The 19,157-nt window shown below is 39.6% G+C and overlaps 1 protein-coding gene across 1 annotated transcript in view; it reads left to right on the forward strand.

Annotated features, from left to right (window-relative positions):
* The first annotated feature begins 1,799 nt into the window (after nt 1-1,799).
* The window catches only part of LOC134607868 (bile acid receptor-like), a 115,550-nt gene continuing 98,192 nt past the window's right edge, over nt 1,800-19,157 (forward strand). The window contains exon 1 of the mRNA XM_063450445.1: nt 1,800-2,042. The gene's annotated coding sequence lies outside the window, so the exon portion shown is untranslated. The remainder of the gene's footprint in view (nt 2,043-19,157) is intronic.

The following is a 19,157-nucleotide window of genomic DNA, read 5'->3' on the forward strand; positions in this document are numbered from 1 at the left end:
TTTTAAAACATTATTAAGGTTAAAGATCTTTATTTAAATAAAATATATTTTCTTAAAGTGACAGTATCTAATTTGTTACTTCACCTGCAGTTGAGTTCCAAATAATTTTCTCACGAGTGTATTACAACTTTCTTGAATTTCATTAAATACATCCGTCATGAAGGGGCTACCAGAGCTACCATTTAAAACCAAAAAAACCCCAAAGAATTGTATTTGAATGCATTCATTTGATGGAATCCTAAATTTAAATATTAGTAAGTGTTTTTTTAGTTGCTCCACCTGTACTGATGTTAGCCTATTAACCTCTACATCGTCAAAATATTTCCTGGTGACATCTCTTTTTCTCAGTTGACCCAGAATATTATAAAGTTTTTCCTGAGTGGAAATAAATTATCCTTTAATCTCCAAGAATATTCTGATCTTTCATATTTGCTTTTGATCTCACAAATAACAGGATGTCCGACCATGCAACTGTATCAATAATCCATATTTTTTTTTAAACGGCCCTTAAACCAGTAGCATTGGTTCTGGTTTCTTTCTTTAGACTGGAAGCATGTCCAGTTTGGAGAAAGGATGATGTGTGATAGAAAAAAAAAAAGTACATCCCTTTTCTGAGGGGTTAGAGCGTTGCACATATCATAGAATTGAAATTTACTAGATGATTCTTGAAATGTTCTAGCAAGTCTTTTAATATGCATGTCTGGTTTCTTATTTACAGGAATGGATTTATCTGACACATAATCAACCACACAATTGAAATCCCCAAATATATGAAAGTGCCGTGAACCTCATTTTATGTAAGATGCCATTAATAAAGTGAATTTTCTTTCTATTAGGAGCATAAATATTAAAAATGGAAAAGATTGTATCTTCCAGCTTACATATCAAAAACAAATATCTCCCTTTATCATCTGTTAACTTAAACAAACATACATATCTGGAGATCGAAGTGATCAAAATAACCAACCTTTTTCTTTTTTTTTTTAATCTTAAGTGAAGAGTGTTCCACGGCAGAAATTATTTTCCCCTTTATTCTTAGCACATCCTACCCTCTACAATGCGTTTCCGGAATACTGTAAACATCAATTCTCTGTTTGATAATTGTATTAATCAGAGTAAGCCTTTTTTTTTGCCAGTCACAGTTATTCTTTCACTCATCCCAATAGACTCTACTGAAGCTTTGACTGAAGAGAGACCTGCTTTAGAAAATGCATGTACCAATGCACAGGGAGGTAACAATGACCTTTATAGTATGGCAAGCTGCATCTTGATAGTCTAGTTTGTGATGTAAATCAAAAAATCAAATCTCTTTAATAACAAAAATGTGTCACCCATAACAAACCTTTAGTTAACTACTGAGTTGTGCAAATGTACGTGCATTGACACAACACACAAAGCCACTGTGCTAATACATGTCCATCATCATGTTTATCTTACAGCAAAGATGTTCTACAGAGCAGGCATCCTGGATGAAACTATAATTATAATCGGGGTTATCATATATTAGTTGCATTTATAGCTGCAGTTTTCACCGTTACAGTCATGGAATGCAATAATTATTTTGCCTACATCTATTTGAAGAATATCAAAACATTTTTAAAAACCGTAACTGCGGCTACTGCTTTATTTTAACTCTTTTGTCACCAGAGACCAAGACCCTATGCTTTACTTTGCGAGTTAACATTTTGCAACAAATGGGTAAAAGAGCATAGTGATTTCTTCACTCTAACCAAAAGGACTATGGGAATGTGTGACGTTCAGGTCCCTGTAGCCTATGTCCCCAACTATCCACTTATTGTTTGATTTATGTCTGTTTCGCTGCCCTTGCATTGACCCTGAGGGAGGGCTGTGTGGGAAGTTGGTGTGTGAGATTATAGAGAGGGCTGATGTAGATGTGGGTTCTGCAGAGCGTCTGGAGCCGGAGTATATGCAGGGAGACTGATAAATAGCCAGGAGAAATACATCAAGCTTAATAAGCCTAGTCCAGCTTGTAGTGGTGACTCCATCTGGAGAGATCTGCGTTTCACCATTTCTCTGTGCAGGTACTGTACTTCTTTACAAATAAATATATATATATATATATATATATATATATATATATATATATATATATATATATTACACATAAAAAGCCATTGTTGCAATAATAAATCAACAAATGTAACTATAAAATATTTTATTAAATACAAATGATAATTTTAAATAATCTAGTGTATTTGTTAAACTGTAAACTTTTGAAAAATTAATTTGGAAATTGCTAACTTTGCAAACTTTTTCCGTCACTATTTTCAGAATGCACTTGTCTATTACCTGCATTTTTAATGATTACAGTATTATACATGTTTTAAAATACAGTAACATTTAATATGGCTTCCTTAAAATATATTGTTAATATCAGTTAATGTCAGAATTTTATTTATTGTATTAATTATGCTCTAATAATATGTAATCATGTACACATTATGGTATGCTGTTGGTGTTCTAAAGTTATATTGGAATCTGTGAGTAATACTTTTACCAAGGTAATTCACTGAAGTGAGAATTTAAAGTGAATGTCAAATTTAAGGCCAAAGTAGCTGAACTGGAAGCATGGATTACTTAGAGAATGTTCCAATGTGAAATTCACTTTGAATTCTCGCTTTAGTGAATAACACTGTATAGGTTTTAAGTTCACCATAACTCATTTGTTGTTCATAACTTACAGCCCAGACTTAAGTAATTGATCGCAGAGTTTATATAAGGGGAGTTTATGAAGAATACATATTCAGTGTTAAAAATGCAAACAGTTATTTGGAGTTGTATAAGTTGTTTTAATAAACTGTCCTGTTGTTAATAGAGGTTTGTATATTCTATTAGAGACCTCTTTTGGACTATCAAATTCCCCAGAACCCATTGTCTAGTGAATAAATTAATCAGATTTCCAGTTTGGCTATTTCTGCCTTAAATTATAAATTCACTTTGAATTTAAGTTGAATTCTCAGCAATGCTCGCTTTAGTGAATTATGCTGTTCTGGTGACTGAAGAGCTGACATAGATGAATAAAGAAGAATGTATAGTAAATCACTTGATGAGTTAAGTGGAAACCATGCTCAGTGAAGGTTCTGAGTTTTCTACTGGTGTAACTTAGTGTGGAATTTAGAGGTATTTTTTTAATAGCAGAGATGAGCCTCTTAGTCAGAAGATTGTTACCATTAACTATAACATTTGTCAAGAACTACATAATTTAAATAGTCAATTTAAATTCCATGTTAAGCTACATTACTGATAAGCATGCACATCTAAAAAATATTGTATGAAAGAGGTTGGAAAAAATTCCACAGTAGTCATAATATGGTTGGAGAAATTATCTTCCTTCTTGACAGTTCTAAGTGGTGTGTGCTTGTTTGTAATGTAGCTCACCATGTAGAACATGATCACAGATTTGTTATTGGTTTTTACCAAAATAATTTAATGAGTGGAATAAAATCCTGTCTGCAGGAAAAATAAACTTCAGTCTATGACCTCGATTTAATAAGCTTTCCAAATGACTCAATACTGTTAGAAACATTTTACAAGTTATTTTTCTATCAAAATTCCCATAGACTTTAGTGGTGAAGTCTGTAAATAAGTCATTTGTAAAATCATACAAATATGGAAAGCTTATTAAATCGAGGCCTTTATTAGATTAGCATTCTACAAAATGTAAGGAATTTGACAGATAGTTTTGATAGTGTTCTGGATATTCTTCTTATATAGGTTTAGGCTTTCTGTCTCGGTCAACAGAAAAATGTATGATCAATGTTATTTTGTCGTTGGGTCTATTAAAGTAAACAGCAAATTGGAGGGATCTGGCATTGAACCTTCATACTTTAGGCCAAAATAACTGTAATGGAAACAACACCAATTAAACAGCAGTGGAGATTAATTTCTAAAGTAGCTTAAAGGGACACTTCAAGCACCATAAACTCAGATGTGGTTATAATGCCAACTGTAATCTGGCTCCCGCCAAGGTATGTAATCAAACAATTTAAGAACAGTTTGACAACTTACCTGGGGTCTGCTGGGTACTGGGCGCCTCCTCCTCTGGCGAAGGAAGGTTCAGGCGTATAGAGCTAGCTAATTGGCTAAACGAGTCAGCTGAGCGTTACAGTCAATAAGCACCATCTTGTACTGCTTGGCTTAAGCTCAGTGCAGGAAGCTTCAAGCTAGTGAGGAGGTGCAAGTGGATGTCCAGTGGCCCCCGTGTAAGTAATAAAATCAGTTTTACTCCTTACCTTGTGAGGGATCCAGGGTACTCCTAACTCTATAACTATTACATGGCTCAAGGGTGGTTATGCTGCATAACTCCATCACTACTACAGAGTGCTAGAGTGGTTATGGTGCTTGGAGTGTTCCTTTAAAGGATCTGTGTGGGCACCATAAAAACGTAATGGAAAGTTGTCATGGTGCCCAAAAGGTCCCTTCTTACCCAAAAGAGTTAAACCATTCACCACTGGTTTAACTTCAAATGTTGCTTTCCAGCTCTGAATCTCCCTGTTTCCATTGGCATCCCATTTATAAAATTAAATTTGTGGAAGCATGAAGTGCTGCTGGACAGGGTCACCTCTGATGCTCTAATCCAATCAGTAGCCCCCCATTAATAGAAATGTACCTTTTTTTGTTTCAGTATCCCTACTAGCATGTGTATTCATTACAAAATAATTATACATTTTTAAATTTCAGAGAGGAGTGCCAATGGACAAATCCACCATGGGTGCCAAGTACCCTAGGTATGATTCTGGTACCATGCCTCAGTGGGAAACCTCACCCCAGAAGATATATGTTATAGTGAACATAGACTGTTGCCAAAAAAAAAAACGTAACTTTGAACAGATCAGCATACAAACTTGGTCATTTAAGGGATGCTCTAAGCACCATAACCCCTACGTGTTATTGCAGTGGATATTGTGGAAGGAGTCATTATATACAGTTCCACAAGTTTTTGTAAACCAGGGCTGCCTCACCATCCCTCTCTGCTTCCACTGAGATATTGCAGAATTATTATAAATCAATCAGGCAATTTGACAAATATTCTTGGTCCATAACTGTGGCAGAGCTCCCTGTACCCAGGCTGTGTACATCTGCCCATGATCGCTTCCTATCTGGGGGAAACCGAGGAAAACTGCCGCTCTTCTGCCCCAGTCGCCATGGTTTGACTGGGGTCCTTCTGGAGCTTTTCCACTCGACCAGGCTGCAGCTCTCCTTCCAGGCAGGTATCGTCCCCTCTACCTATTCCGCTGCAGCCCTTGTTCCAGGTGGGTATCATCCTCTCTTCCTATTCCACTGCAGTCCTTCTTTCAGGCAGGCATCGTCCCCTCTGCCTACTCCACTGCAGCCCTTCTTCCAGGCAGGTATCCATCTCTGCCTGCAATGTGATTAAATCGAGGTACTTGCGGCTTTCAGGCTTAGCTCTCTTGATATATCCCAGGTCTAGAGGGATCATGCAGCCAGTCAACAGGTACGACAACTCTGTGGCTCAGATGCCTTAAAATCCACACAGGACACCGTTCCAAAAGGAATTGACATCCAATACTTTATTTTACTTGGGACTAGCCCATACGTTCATTACATGTACATTGCTGTGACAAACATAATAAAACTCAAATAACCAAAACATGTCACAAAATATACAGGAAATTATAATAGCATAATAACATATTTATAAAGGGATGGGGAAGACATTAATTAACAGAACATATCTCTCCTGCGTGCAGAATTAGCAATATGCAAATCTACCCAAATATGCAAATTAGCAATCCATGCTATTCAGGTAGTGCATATAGCGGTTGCTAGATCCTTGCAACCAACTGGTGGCGCTGTACAGGCTCCACAGCCAAATCCACCTAGTTGATTGCAAGCATTAGTAAGACAGGAGAACACACTAACATTTAACCTCAAACCACCACATTATACACACACATACACACACTCTGCACCCACAATGGACACAGGGTGACTTAAACATAGTAAAAGTCCAGGTTCCTACATAAAATGTTCTTATGAAACCCCAGGTAATGCTGACTTCAACCAAAACAGCTATTTGTCAATCTTTCAGATGAATCAAATCTTTAAAACAGACTACTGGGGCCATCTATAGTAAAGCGGGGGAGGGAGGGGGGTGTCAATCTGGTGTGCATGATAAGGGGGGACTGGTTGCCAAAGATGCTTTCTCAGCTGATGCAATTGTGTGCTTGTGCTGATATAAAAATTAAACATGTATTGTGCATGTTTATATTGATGTAGAATTAACTGTTCTTGCAAGTGCAAGAACAGGCCCGGACTGGCCATTGGGCACAACGTGCAATGCCATGGGCCAAGGCTGATAGGGCAGCACCGGCCTTTAGAGGGAGCTCTGTCCCATCATGGGCCGAAGGCAATACTAGATGTCGTGGGCAAGGTAGCCAGACAGCCTTCGTCTCTTTCTTGTGAGCTCTGATGTAATAACAGTGTTGCCGTGGTAACCCGCAGCAACGCTCTGAACCACAGAAACTTGTAAAAGGCAGAGACATGGTCTGTACCCTGCTGAGGTACAGACCAAATAACTGGCCCACTGGTCCACCAGGAATCAGTATGCCCCCTCTCTTTCTGCAAGGTAATAATAAGGAGGGGGAATAAATGTTTGTCTGGTTTATTTATTTATAATTCAATTAATTAATTAAGCCTCATCCTACCCCCTATACACACACTACACCCCCTGCACTCACACACATATGCTATTCTCCTACCCTGTGCACTCACACATGTATTACACATACTACGTACACTCTATATCCCCTATAATCCCCCTACACTCTATACCCCATATAAATACACACATTACACCCCCTATACTCACACACACTTCTCCATATCAATATACCCCTATAAACACACAACCCTTAAGCACAGTATACCCTTATAAACACACTACAACTTCTGGATACACACACTATATGCCCTATACACACACTATACCCCTATAGAAACACTACACCCCTATGCACATTCACACACACACACTATACCCCTACACATACACATTATTGCATCTATACACACAAATGCATAGACACTCTTCAGCTCTAGATATATACACAATGCAAATCCCTGCAGCCCCATGCACATACATACAGTACAGCCCATACATGCACACACAAGACCCCCTAGACAGATAGACTCTACAGGTTTTATAAACATGCACACACTTTATACCCCAAAAAAAACACAGCCCTTAGCCTCAAATAGCGTGCCACAAACCCCTTTACACACACTCTAAAACACAAATAGTCTCCTCTACACACATGCTATCCCACAAGCAACTTCCAAACACATACAGCACCACACATGCACAGCACACTTTAATAGTCTTGTACCACTTTTACCCTTAGTATCAGCAAAAGAAAAAGGAACTTTTCTCCATCTGCATGCATGGGATGCTCTGGAGGGGCAGCACATAGCACTCATTCGTGGGGGAGCGTGTGTCAGGCTACCTTGTGTATCAGTCAGGGGTATGTCACAGGCTGGCGTCACATTGCAGGGTATTGGGGACATGCCTACCAACTCTCAGCTTGTCCCCAGCGATTCTCAAGTCAGCCGCGATAACCCTGCTTTCTTTTATGACGCGGCTAATGAGCGCTGATGTCATGATGCCAAGAACGCCAAGGTATTTGAACGAGAAAATTTTGGGGGTGTTGTTACCTACCTAATTGAACACGGTATTTAAAGAGAAACCAGGGAGAGACTTGCCCTGTTGTGGTTCTTGTTTGTCCCAAGAGCGCGTATTCCGTATTGGTATTCTTGTATTCTGACCTGGGCTTTATTTGACTATTCCTCCTTCTGTGTTCCTTTGACCTCGGCTATTGCATTATCGTTGATCCTGATTTCTGGTACTTCTGACCTCAACTTGCTATTTGACTATTCTTTGTGTGTGCAGTCTTAGTCCAGCCATCCTAAGGTCCGGTATACATTACTAGTATTTGCATTCTGCATGTAGGATCCCCAAACATTCCAGACAGCGTGCTTGTCATTGGTGATGACATGACATGCCTCCTTTCTGGCCCTATGCAAGAATATGTTGAGGTTCTCACCTTGTACATTTTTGTGAACTGGAACAATAGACAAATAGCCATAGATGGCTAGAAACAGGTTTTCCATATTTCTATTTGGGAGGTATGCAATATATTTGGAAAGGCTAATACATTTTCTTTAATTTACTGTTTCCTTGAACTTTCAGGTTGTATCAAAAATGATCATAATTTAAATAACACTCCTATTATAATTGCCACTCCAAAATTACATTTTAGGTACTAATTACAATTGATAATTATGAGTGCCAAAAAATAGCAACATCATAGCCATAGCTCCTCACCTAAGATGTTTAGTCTGTTTCAAAGACTTTATCAAGACTACAGCAATTTTTTATTTTGTTAGTGGCGCATATATTATGAGTGGGAGCCTTATTTAAATTGTAACACCACTTTTATTACTTTGTCAGCAATGTACAGTATATAACATGCCAATTGCATGTATCTATAAATCTCACTGTTTTGTGTGGTTTTGTCATACGGATTTAAATTTGACTTTTTCCCAGTTTTGAAGCTATGCACGTCAACTATATGCTTCATAAATAACAGTAAAGGAAGTAATTTATAGGGTCTATAAGTATAAACAAGTTTTGGGGATTATTTTTCTCTGGTCTCATATAAATATTAAGGAAAAATATCTTTCCCACTATAGTTATAAACAATCTGATTAAGTTGTCAAGTAAATGTTTATTTCTGTTAATAAGTGATTGTATATTTCAGCTTAGAATTTTGCATTTACATAGTTTACATAATGTAATGTCAATTTGTCAGTAGAATTTTTTTTTCTATGTGTACAAATATATTCAATATGTATCTAAAATTAATTAAATATTATATAGATAAATAACAGTTGATATGCGCAAACTGTTTACTGTAGTGAGGCAGTTAGCTGTTGTAAGTACGTATAGTTTAAGTATGTTGTTTTTAGGACTCTTTCTTTAAGAATTTGGGCATAAGGACTCAAACAGGGAGTCATCAGATAGTCTAAATTTGCATAAAATGCCAAAGTACTGGCAAGTGTTTTAACCAGTAATTAACCAGTTATAGATCATATTACATTGATATACAAATGTGCAAGTTTGAATTGGAAGCTGCTACTTGGGACTTTTGCTACAGTTATGTTTTTAACATTTTGAGTGGGTATACATAACATTGTAGTGTGTGCTATTAGAAAATAATGCCCTCAAGGAGTGCAGGTACATCATATTATTTCATGATACATCTCAGTGTCTTATGAATATCTACACAACAAAGATATGGAAATATTTATCCTTTTAAGGGTTATAGCTCATGTTTGTTTTGTTGTCAATCTTTGGGCAATATGAGGGCATTCATGAAACCTGGTTTGCCAAAGATTGGTAAGAGCCATACTCACAGGCAGCAGCTGCTATGTGATACAACCCATCTCCTGATAAGTCAGGAGAGAACATTGGTAGACAAAATTGCACTATTGATAAAATTGCACAATTGCAAATCTGTTGCTGTGGAGAAGTGCAAACCCTGCTAAGTTGCACAGGCCAAGACAGATATGTGCTGCTCTTAGATTAGGAACCCCACACTACAATACTGGTCACATTATGCATTACATTTTTTAATGTAGAGTGTAATGTTGTCTATGACACACTGCGTGAGATACCAAAACATATATATTTTTTTATTTTAGAAGACTAAAGGGAGCATATACTTTCTCATGACAAATAGTAGGCTACCAAGATATCCGAATAGGAAAAAACTTATATCTTAGCTGTCTCAGCTATTTTGTTCAAAAATATGTCTGCTTTCCCCAATTCTGCCTTCAGTGAACAAACCCCAGTGACTGAGATAATATATGTCTATAATAAACTAAAAATAGACACTTTAGTAAAGGCTCTCTTCAATATAGGGTCAGATTTACATCTTCAGAGCCTGTAGATAGAAATCTGTAGCCCAAACAATCTTTCTCGATCCTCTGTAACTCAGATAGGTCAGAAAGTTAAAACATGGCTATATTGCAGGCACCCTTATAAGGGGACAGGCTAGAAGAATCATCAAGTTCTGTTATATTATGACACTGCTTTGGTTTATAGTTTTATATTTTAATATATTATTGCTTTAAATAATTTAATGCAAATTTCCTGCACATAACTTTGTCCATCACACATTAAAAAATGATGCCATATAACAACATCCACTACAAAGTCAGAGATATTTTTAACTTAAAAAATTCAATTTACTAGTGTCCAAAACATGCTAGACTTTGTACTTAGCTTCCAAAACTGATTAGTCAGATAATGATACTGTGATTCACTAACTTGCCTGTGTTTCAAACAAATATTTGCAGTGAAAGATAACAGAAAACTGCAAAAATAATCCCATCACTTTTGCACTGCCTCCACAAACTCCCTCTCTACATTTTGGTGAGTACAAAATGTAAATACAACACAGTACAAAGTGCTGACTGAGTCCAGAAAGACCATAGTATACTAGTTGAAGTTGAATCTCATGGTCATTTTCAAGTAATGTGAATGGTCCTAGAATTTTCTCTGGAACTCTTAAAGGGGAACTGTCACTTCTCAGGATTTATATTATGTATACTTACCCCTATAATTAACAACTGTTCCAGGATTAGGAATAAGAAAACTGTTGGCCTTTTCAGGCTCACTTGGTTACGAGCATTGACAAATTTTGACATTGACATTCTTTAAAGGAACACTATAGCGTTAGGAATTCAAATATGTATTTCTAATGCTACAGAGCCCATTCCGCGGCAAATAAATGGTTAACCATTTATTTGCTTGCCTTAATCCAGCGCCAGGCTCCCTCAGCGCAGGTGACCTCTCCTCCATCAATGTCAGCTCCCAAGTGGAGCCGAATGTGCATGCGCATCCAGAGGTGCGCACACATTCAAACCCGCCCATAGGAAAGCATTACTCAATGCTTTCCTATGGAAATCTTTTTTTGATGCTGGAGGTCCGTGAGGATGTCCAGCGTCAAATAAGTGCGATTTACTGGGTGTAAATAGCGGAAGCGCCTCTAGTGGCTGTCAGGGAGACATTGAGCTGAAGTGGTCCTTTAAGGCTCAGTTACTTTATATTCAGTATTGTGCCCAATCTGGCTTCACATAAGAAGGAAATTATTTGTTTTATTGTGCTTTCCTTTAGATTAGAGCCCAATGTGGCATCTGGGGATAGGTTTTCTTTTTTTCTATGTCAGACTGTGCTCTTGAAAATATTTATATATCACACTTTTGTCCTAATTTACTTGGGCAGTTTTTTTTTGGTAAAATGTTTTTAGAAATCATTTTATTTAAAAACATTTTAAAAAAATTAAAAAACAACAAAATATTATTCTGCTTCTAAGTACTACAATCTGTCTACTATCTGTAGTATCTGTAGATATCAGAGTATATATAAAGAAAATGCTTCTGCTCCAAAAATAAAAAAAAATTATATAATTGCTTCAATACTCCAAAAACATGTGTATTTAACTTACTCACTAAGAGCTGAGAACAAAACAGCATCCTATGTACTGAGGTAGTGAAAGCTGTATTTTTCCATGTTAGAGAAGTGCTCTTTTTACTCTGAGGCTGAGCCAAAAATGTCAACAATTAAACCAGATATAAGAACAATTTGCCAAAAAAACAACACATTACACTCTGCTCATTAAAATACTTATTGTATGGCACAAAAGTTTTTTTGGGTGATGGGGTGAGGGAGATCCACGATACTGATACACTATGTGAAATGGTCCACAGGAAAAAACTAATTGGGAACCCCTGGCTCCTATGCCCCTCTTATGGCAAGTTTTTTCCAGTAATCAATAATCTAAATATTGTGGGCTCCAACTCCCACAACAGTGAACAGACCAACTCGCTCACATGATTAAAGAAATATTACATATTTCATGTTGGCAGGGGATAGACCTCCATATAAATAATTCAAGATAATAGAACTAATATATAAACATTTTAGCATACCTGATATAACAAATATCTATTAGCCTGCATGTTTTGTTCTGAAACTTTCATCTGTTTGTGGGGGGAAGCTAGCCCTTCTCCATATGAAAAGAACACAATAGTCACTCAGAACACTTCATCTCATTTTATTTAACCCTACAATGTAAAACATTGCAGGTCTAAAACCACCTCTATTGGCTGTCTTGGAGGTGCTTCCTGATAGCAGCATTTACTTGGAGGAGTGTGGTGTTTGTGCTTTCCTAGTTCTAATCCATTACATTTTCTTGAAAAGCAATGGATTTGAGGAGATTGTAGATGATATCACTTGGATGCTTACATCATCAATGGAGGAGCAGGAGATTGCAGCAGATGAGTCCAGAGTTGCAAACGAGAGAAGAAAACTTTATTTTGCTTAATTTTACATAGTAAAGGGAAGTGGACAGAAAAGGGGTGAACAGAGACGACTATTTCCACAACTAAAGGTTCCCTTTAAAGTGTTACTCCCGGCACCATGACCACTTGAGTAATTTGACGTAGTCGTTGTGCCTGGAGTGTATATGTGCAGCATTTCACTTTGGAAGAGTTCTGGACTAATGTTATTTCTGTTCAAATTTCTTTGCACGGAGGCTCACTCATTGGTTGACAGTGGTCAGCTAACACTCTGGTCAGCTTCTGCTGCTCTGTAGAAGCCAGATGTCTTAAACCTGCCTTCAAAGAAGAGCAGGAGCCCAACAGGACCCAGGCAAGAGAGCTAACTGTTAAAAATAAATTTTGCCCCAATACCATGGAATGCGGCCAGGGTATTCCTATCATCATAACCAGAAGGAGCTAAGGATGGTTTATTACCCCCAACAAATACTTTTAGAACACATATACTATACAAATACAATTGATCTAACAATGATCTAGCGAACTACATAATTATATATATATATATATATATATATAGATTGGGAAGCTAATCTGGCTGCAGTGCTTTTTTTTTTTTCTCTTATGTATGAAGCTAGGAGGTGCACCATGCAAGCATATTATCCAGGTTTCAAGTTCAAATTTTGCACCACAACTTGGGGCTCTGCCATCGGATGGCCCATGCATTTAAGGCCACCTGATTGGTATTATCCCTGAAGATGCCCTAAGTAGATTATCAGGATACAGGCTGTGAGAGAGAAATAGAAGTAGAACCTATAAACTAAATTATAGGTGAGTACAAAGGAGAACCTATAAGCAAAATTATAGGTGAGTATGAAGGAGAAGAGAAGGAAAACCTATAAACGAAATTATAGGTTACAAGTATATACAACTAAACAACAATAAAAAGGAACAAGTAATACTGATAGGTTTAACGTTTAGAGGATCAGTCTCTTTGGTTTTGAAGGTTGTACAGCAGGGTTTATCATAAATCAAAGTCCAGTATTTGAATAAAGCTGGATAGCCAGGTTGGTTAAATAGTTACCGGTAATTTGTAGGAACGAAGTAATAATGAAACAAAGTCCAGTATTGACTAAAGCTGGTAGGGATAGACGATCAGGATCTCCAGGTTGGTTAAGCAGTGTGCATCTGAATGTGTGTGTATCTGTGTTTCATGGTGTGTGTAATTGTGTGTATCTGAGTGTGTATCTGTGTGTCAAAGTGTGTGCATGTGTCAAGCTTTGTATCTTTGTATCTGTGTGTATGTGTCAGTGGGTATTCGAATGTGTGTATGTGTCAGTGTGTTCATATGTGCGTATCTGTGTGTTAATAAGGATGTATTGTATATCTGAGTGTGTATGCGTGTCTGTTAGTGACTGTGTGTGTCTGTTAGTGACTGTGTATTTCTGTCAAGGTGTGTATCTTTGTGTGTATGTGTCAGTGGGTATTCAAATGTGTGCATGTGTCAGTGTGTCCATCTGTGTGTATCTGTGTGTTAATAAGTATGTATATCTGTGTATGTATGTATGTATGTGGCAGTGTATCTGCATACATCCCAGCAATCAAACACCACTACAAAATGAAACACAAACATTACATGCAAATGCAATCATTATATCCAAACACACCCCTGTATTAAAATGCTAAAGTTATACACAAATCAACTTTACACACAAAACCACACCTCCTCCTAAGTATTGCAATCTGTTTACTACCTGTAGAAATTAGTGTACGTATACCAAAAAACAGTTGCTAAAACAAAAAAAAAAGAGAGAAAACATAACATAATCTGCTTATTAAAAGTTTCACACTATGTTGCAAAATATTTTTGGGGTCCCACAATGTTGGTACATTATGACAAGGGGTTCCACAGATAAAATTAGTTGGGTACCCCTGTCTTAGAGCTTCATTCTGAAATATTTATAACATAACAGTTATGGCACATAAAACACAATATGTAGAACATAGTATCGATATACTGAAAACCTCAGAATATAAATCTTCACAAATCATTTATATATTATTGAGGGGCTTTTATGCTATGAAGTGTGCCTCCCCTGTGTAGGTGAAAAGGTGTTAGTGGGGAGGTGTGACATTCCTCATTAATATTTTTGAATTTAGTTTAGAGCAATTTAGAGTCCCGATACCCAGATTAAAAAAAAAATGTCAGAGGCATCCGCATAATCAAAAATTGTATAATTGAAGTGTTTGGTACAACAAGGACTGCTGTTATTGTGTACGGTTGTGTTCAGTAAAATGACGACTAACTATGTTCAATATGGGTTCACATGCTACCTTGGCCTTGAATTAAAAAACTGCTGTTTTTTATGCACTAACATTAATAATATATTATAAGAGTAACAATTCCACATCAATTAAGTAATTTATCCATTATTATTTGATTTCGGAAAGGAGGGGAGGTATGAATTTTAAGTTTACTTTCTGGGGAGATGTGAGACTAAAAAGGTTAAAGGACCACTCTAGGCACCCAGACCACTTCAGCTTAATGAAGTGGTCTGGGTGCCAGGTCCAGCTAGGGTTAACCCATTTTTTTTATAAACATAGCAGTTTTAGAGAAACTGCTATGTTTATTAATGGGTTAAGCCTTCCCCCAAATCCTCTAATGGCTGTCTCATTGACAGCCGCTAGAGGCGCTTGCGTGATTCTCACTGTGAAAATCACAGTGAGAGCACGCAAGCGTCCATAGGAAAGCATTGTAAATGCTTTCCTATGCGACCGGCTGAATGTGTCAGGGTTTCTTTGCTGTTTTAAACAGCAAAACCTTTCTGTTTCAGTGATTGAGTTTGCAGCTGCTATTACTTGAGCTGCTTCTGCTTGTTGCCACGGTTACTCACCTGTGAGTAGTAATCAACCCTGCTGCTAATCAGTTCTGCCTATTTAAGCAGCTAAGCCCAGAACCTCCTTGCCCTTGCGTGGTTTCCTGTTTCCCAGAAGTCTCCTTGTTCCTGTGTTTCCTGTTTGATCCTGGTTCCTGACTCCGGCCTTGTTCCTGACTCCGCTGCTCTCCGTGCTCCTGATCCTGGCTTGTCTGACTACCCGCTCTGGTGACTGACCCCTGCTTGATTCCTGGACTTTGCTTTTGTTTATTATTTGTTATTTATTAATAAAGGTGTGTTTGCATCTACTTCTGTCTCTGTCTGGTTCCTGGTCCCTGACATTACGCAAGGGCCATGAATACAGATGGTACAGGCAAGACACCTATACCTAACCTGCTTACCCAGTGGGACCAGCAGAACCACCATTTGGACCAGTATGCCCATCTGGATCCAGTACCCGGCCAGCCTGCGATTGCGGCCGCCTCTGCCTCACTTCCTGTTCTAGCACCGGTTGTAACCTCCAAACCTGTAGCGGCTAGAGAAATGACTGGGTCTGTCCCGCTCCCTCAGCATTTTGGGGGCGACCCAGCACAGTGCAGAGAATTTATAAATCAGGTTAAAGGATACCTTGAAACCCTGCCCCAGGCATTTCCTACAGACAGTGACAAAGTTCACTTCATGATTTCTTTGCTGTCTGAAAAGGCCCTAGCTTGGGCAAAACCTCTCTGGGAGGCGGAGAAGCCTATTATTTACAATTACCCTGAATTTGTTGCATCCTTCAATAGGGTTTTTGATATTCCAGCTCGCTCCACCCCTACTGCCGAACTACTCATGTCTAATTCTCAAGGCACAAAAACTATTGTAGAGTATGCCAGTGAATTCCGTACCATGGCAGCAGAGGGTGGCTGGAACAACGAGACTCTTGTGGCTGCCTTTGCACAAGGTCTCTCCGATGTGTTTAAAGATGAGATTGCAGCCAGAGAATTACCTAAAGATCTCGAGGAACTGATATCATTTGTCACCCTCATTGACATCAGACTCCGAGAGAGATCCTCATCCAAGGAGCGCCTGCGGAGGCCTCTTGTAAATTTGACACCGAGCTTTTCTTGCCCACCCGAACCTCCCTCACCTCCCTTGCCTCCTGGTCCTGAGTCCTCTGTCTGTGTGGAGCCAAGGCGGTTAGGCTTCTCACGCCTCTCGGCCGAGGAGAGAGCCTTTAGGAGGAGGGAGGGCCTGTGCCTATACTGCGGACACCACGGTCACATGTTAAAGTTTTGCCCGATCCGTCCGGCAAAGGGTCCGTACCCAAGATACTGTCAGGGGCAGATCTTGGGTGGTCTTTCTGCAGACCCAGAGATATGTGTGCACAAACCCTTGGTGCCCGTTATCCTCTCCTGGTCTGATTCATCCATTGAAACCCGGGCGTTACTTGATTCTGGGGCTGCAGGCTTGTTTATAGATTGTGCATTTGCAGCAAAGCACTCTATACCCTTACAGTCTCGCAACTCCCCACTAGCCTTCGAAGCCATCGATGGCAGACCAATACAGCCAACCCACGTGACCCAAGAAACCGTGCCCATATCTCTGGCTGTAGGGGCTCTACATCATGAGACGACCCAATTCCAGGTCATTTCCTCTCCATATTACCAGGTTGTTTTGGGATACCCTTGGTTACAGAAGCATAACCCCACAATTGATTGGCGCAAAGCTGAGATATTATCATGGTCCCAGCAATGCACATTGTCCTGTCTCCAGAAACCGGTCAAAGTTTTGGGCGCATGTTCTGCCTCTTCCTTACCCGCTGAGTACCAAGAATTCCAAGATGTATTTGACAAGGGTCAAGCCAGCGTTCTGCCACCACACCGTCCGTATGACTGTGGTATCGAACTCCAACCGGGTACCAATCCTCCCCGGGGCCGGATTTACCCACTGTCTGTAGCAGAAAATCGAGCCATGGAGGAGTATGTTACCGATGCACTGTCTAAGGGTTTTATTCGGAAGTCATCTTCTCCTGCCGGGGCCGGCTTTTTCTTTGTAAAGAAAAAAGATGGCGAGTTGAGACCCTGTATCGACTATAGGGGTCTCAATCGCATTACTATTAAGAATGCCTACCCCATTCCATTAATCACGGAATTATTTGACCGCCTCAAGGGAGCAACGGTCTTCACCAAACTTGATCTGAGAGGGGCATATAATCTCGTCCGGATAAAAGAGGACCACGAATGGAAAACCGCATTTAACACCAGGAGCGGCCATTACGAATACCTAGTAATGCCCTTTGGTCTTTGCAATGCTCCGGCGGTTTTCCAAGAATTTATAAATGACGTCCTGCGAGATATGCTGCAGCAATGTGTGGTGGTTTATCTTGATGATATTCTGATCCATTCCACATCTCTCGAGAACCATCACGCAGACGTTTCTCGTGTTCTACAGAGACTTAGAGAAAATAGTCTGTTCTGCAAATTGGAGAAACGTGAGTTTCACTGCAAACAGGTTACATTCTTGGGATATGTTATCTCAGATACTGGATTCTCTATGGATCCGGAGAAACTTTCGGCTGTACTTAAATGGCCTCGACCTACGGGTCTTCGCTCTATACAACGGTTTCTGGGCTTCGCCAATTATTATCGGAAGTTCATACGCAACTTTTCTTCCTTGGTTAAACCTCTCACGGACATGACCAGGAGAGATGCTGATCCACAGCATTGGTCACAGGAAGCCATTACTGCCTTTGAGTCTCTCAAAGTCGCCTTTGCTGCTGCCCCTATACTGGCACACCCTAACCCTGCCTTACCATTCATTCTTGAGGTCGATGCGTCTGAGACAGGAGTGGGCGCCCTCCTGTCTCAACGTCCTAACCCAGAGAGTTCCAGGCATCCGTGCGGGTATTTCTCGAGGAAATTGAACCCGGCGGAATGCAACTACCAGATTGGTGATAGAGAACTTCTAGCCATAATTTTAGCTCTCAAAGAATGGAGGCACCTTCTTGAGGGTACTTCAGTGCCAATCCTCATACTCACAGACCACAAGAATCTAACATATCTTTCTGAAGCTAAGCGACTTTCCCCCCGGCAAGCTAGATGGGCTCTCTTCCTATCAAGATTCAATTATGTGGTTTCTTACTTGCCCGGTACAAAAAACATCCAGGCTGATGCCTTGTCTCGACAGTTCTCCCCTCCATCTAGAGAGGAGATAACCCCTACTCCTGTGATTCCTCCGGACCATATACTGGCAACCATCCGTACTAACCTCACCTCACCCCTAGGCGAGGAGATTCTGGCTGCACAAAGTAATGCTCCTCCAGAGAAACCTAATGGCCGTTGTTTTGTACCTATTAACCTCCGTACGAAACTATTGAGTACATACCACGACTCCAAAGCAGCTGGACATCCAGGCAAAAACCAGTTAATCTAGTCCGTATCCCGGCAATTTTGGTGGCCTAGTCTCCGTTCGGATGTCACCGCTTTTGTAGCTGCCTGTCCTGTGTGCGCTCAAAACAAAACCCCACGACGCCCTCCAGTGGGTCTCCTGCAAACCATACCTAATGGTGAACGACCCTGGACCCACTTGTCCATGGATTTTATCGTAGATCTTCCGGTCTCTCGTGGCAATACAGTCGTTCTCATGGTTGTTGACCGATTCTCGAAGATGTCGCATTGCATTCCCTTGAAAAAACTACCAACTTCCCAGGAACTTGCAACAATTTTTGGTCGGGAGATCTTTCGTTTGCATGGGTTACCCAAAGTGATAGTCTCAGATAGGGGTAGCCAGTTCGTGTCCAGATTTTGGAGAGCTTTTTGTACGCAAATGGGAATTCAGCTTTCCTTCTCCTCGGCCTACCACCCACAATCCAATGGTGCAGCGGAACGAGCTAACCAAACACTGGAACAGTTTCTG

The sequence above is a fragment of the Pelobates fuscus genome, chromosome 1 (genome assembly GCF_036172605.1).
Source record: "Pelobates fuscus isolate aPelFus1 chromosome 1, aPelFus1.pri, whole genome shotgun sequence".
NCBI classification, from domain to species: domain Eukaryota; kingdom Metazoa; phylum Chordata; class Amphibia; order Anura; family Pelobatidae; genus Pelobates; species Pelobates fuscus.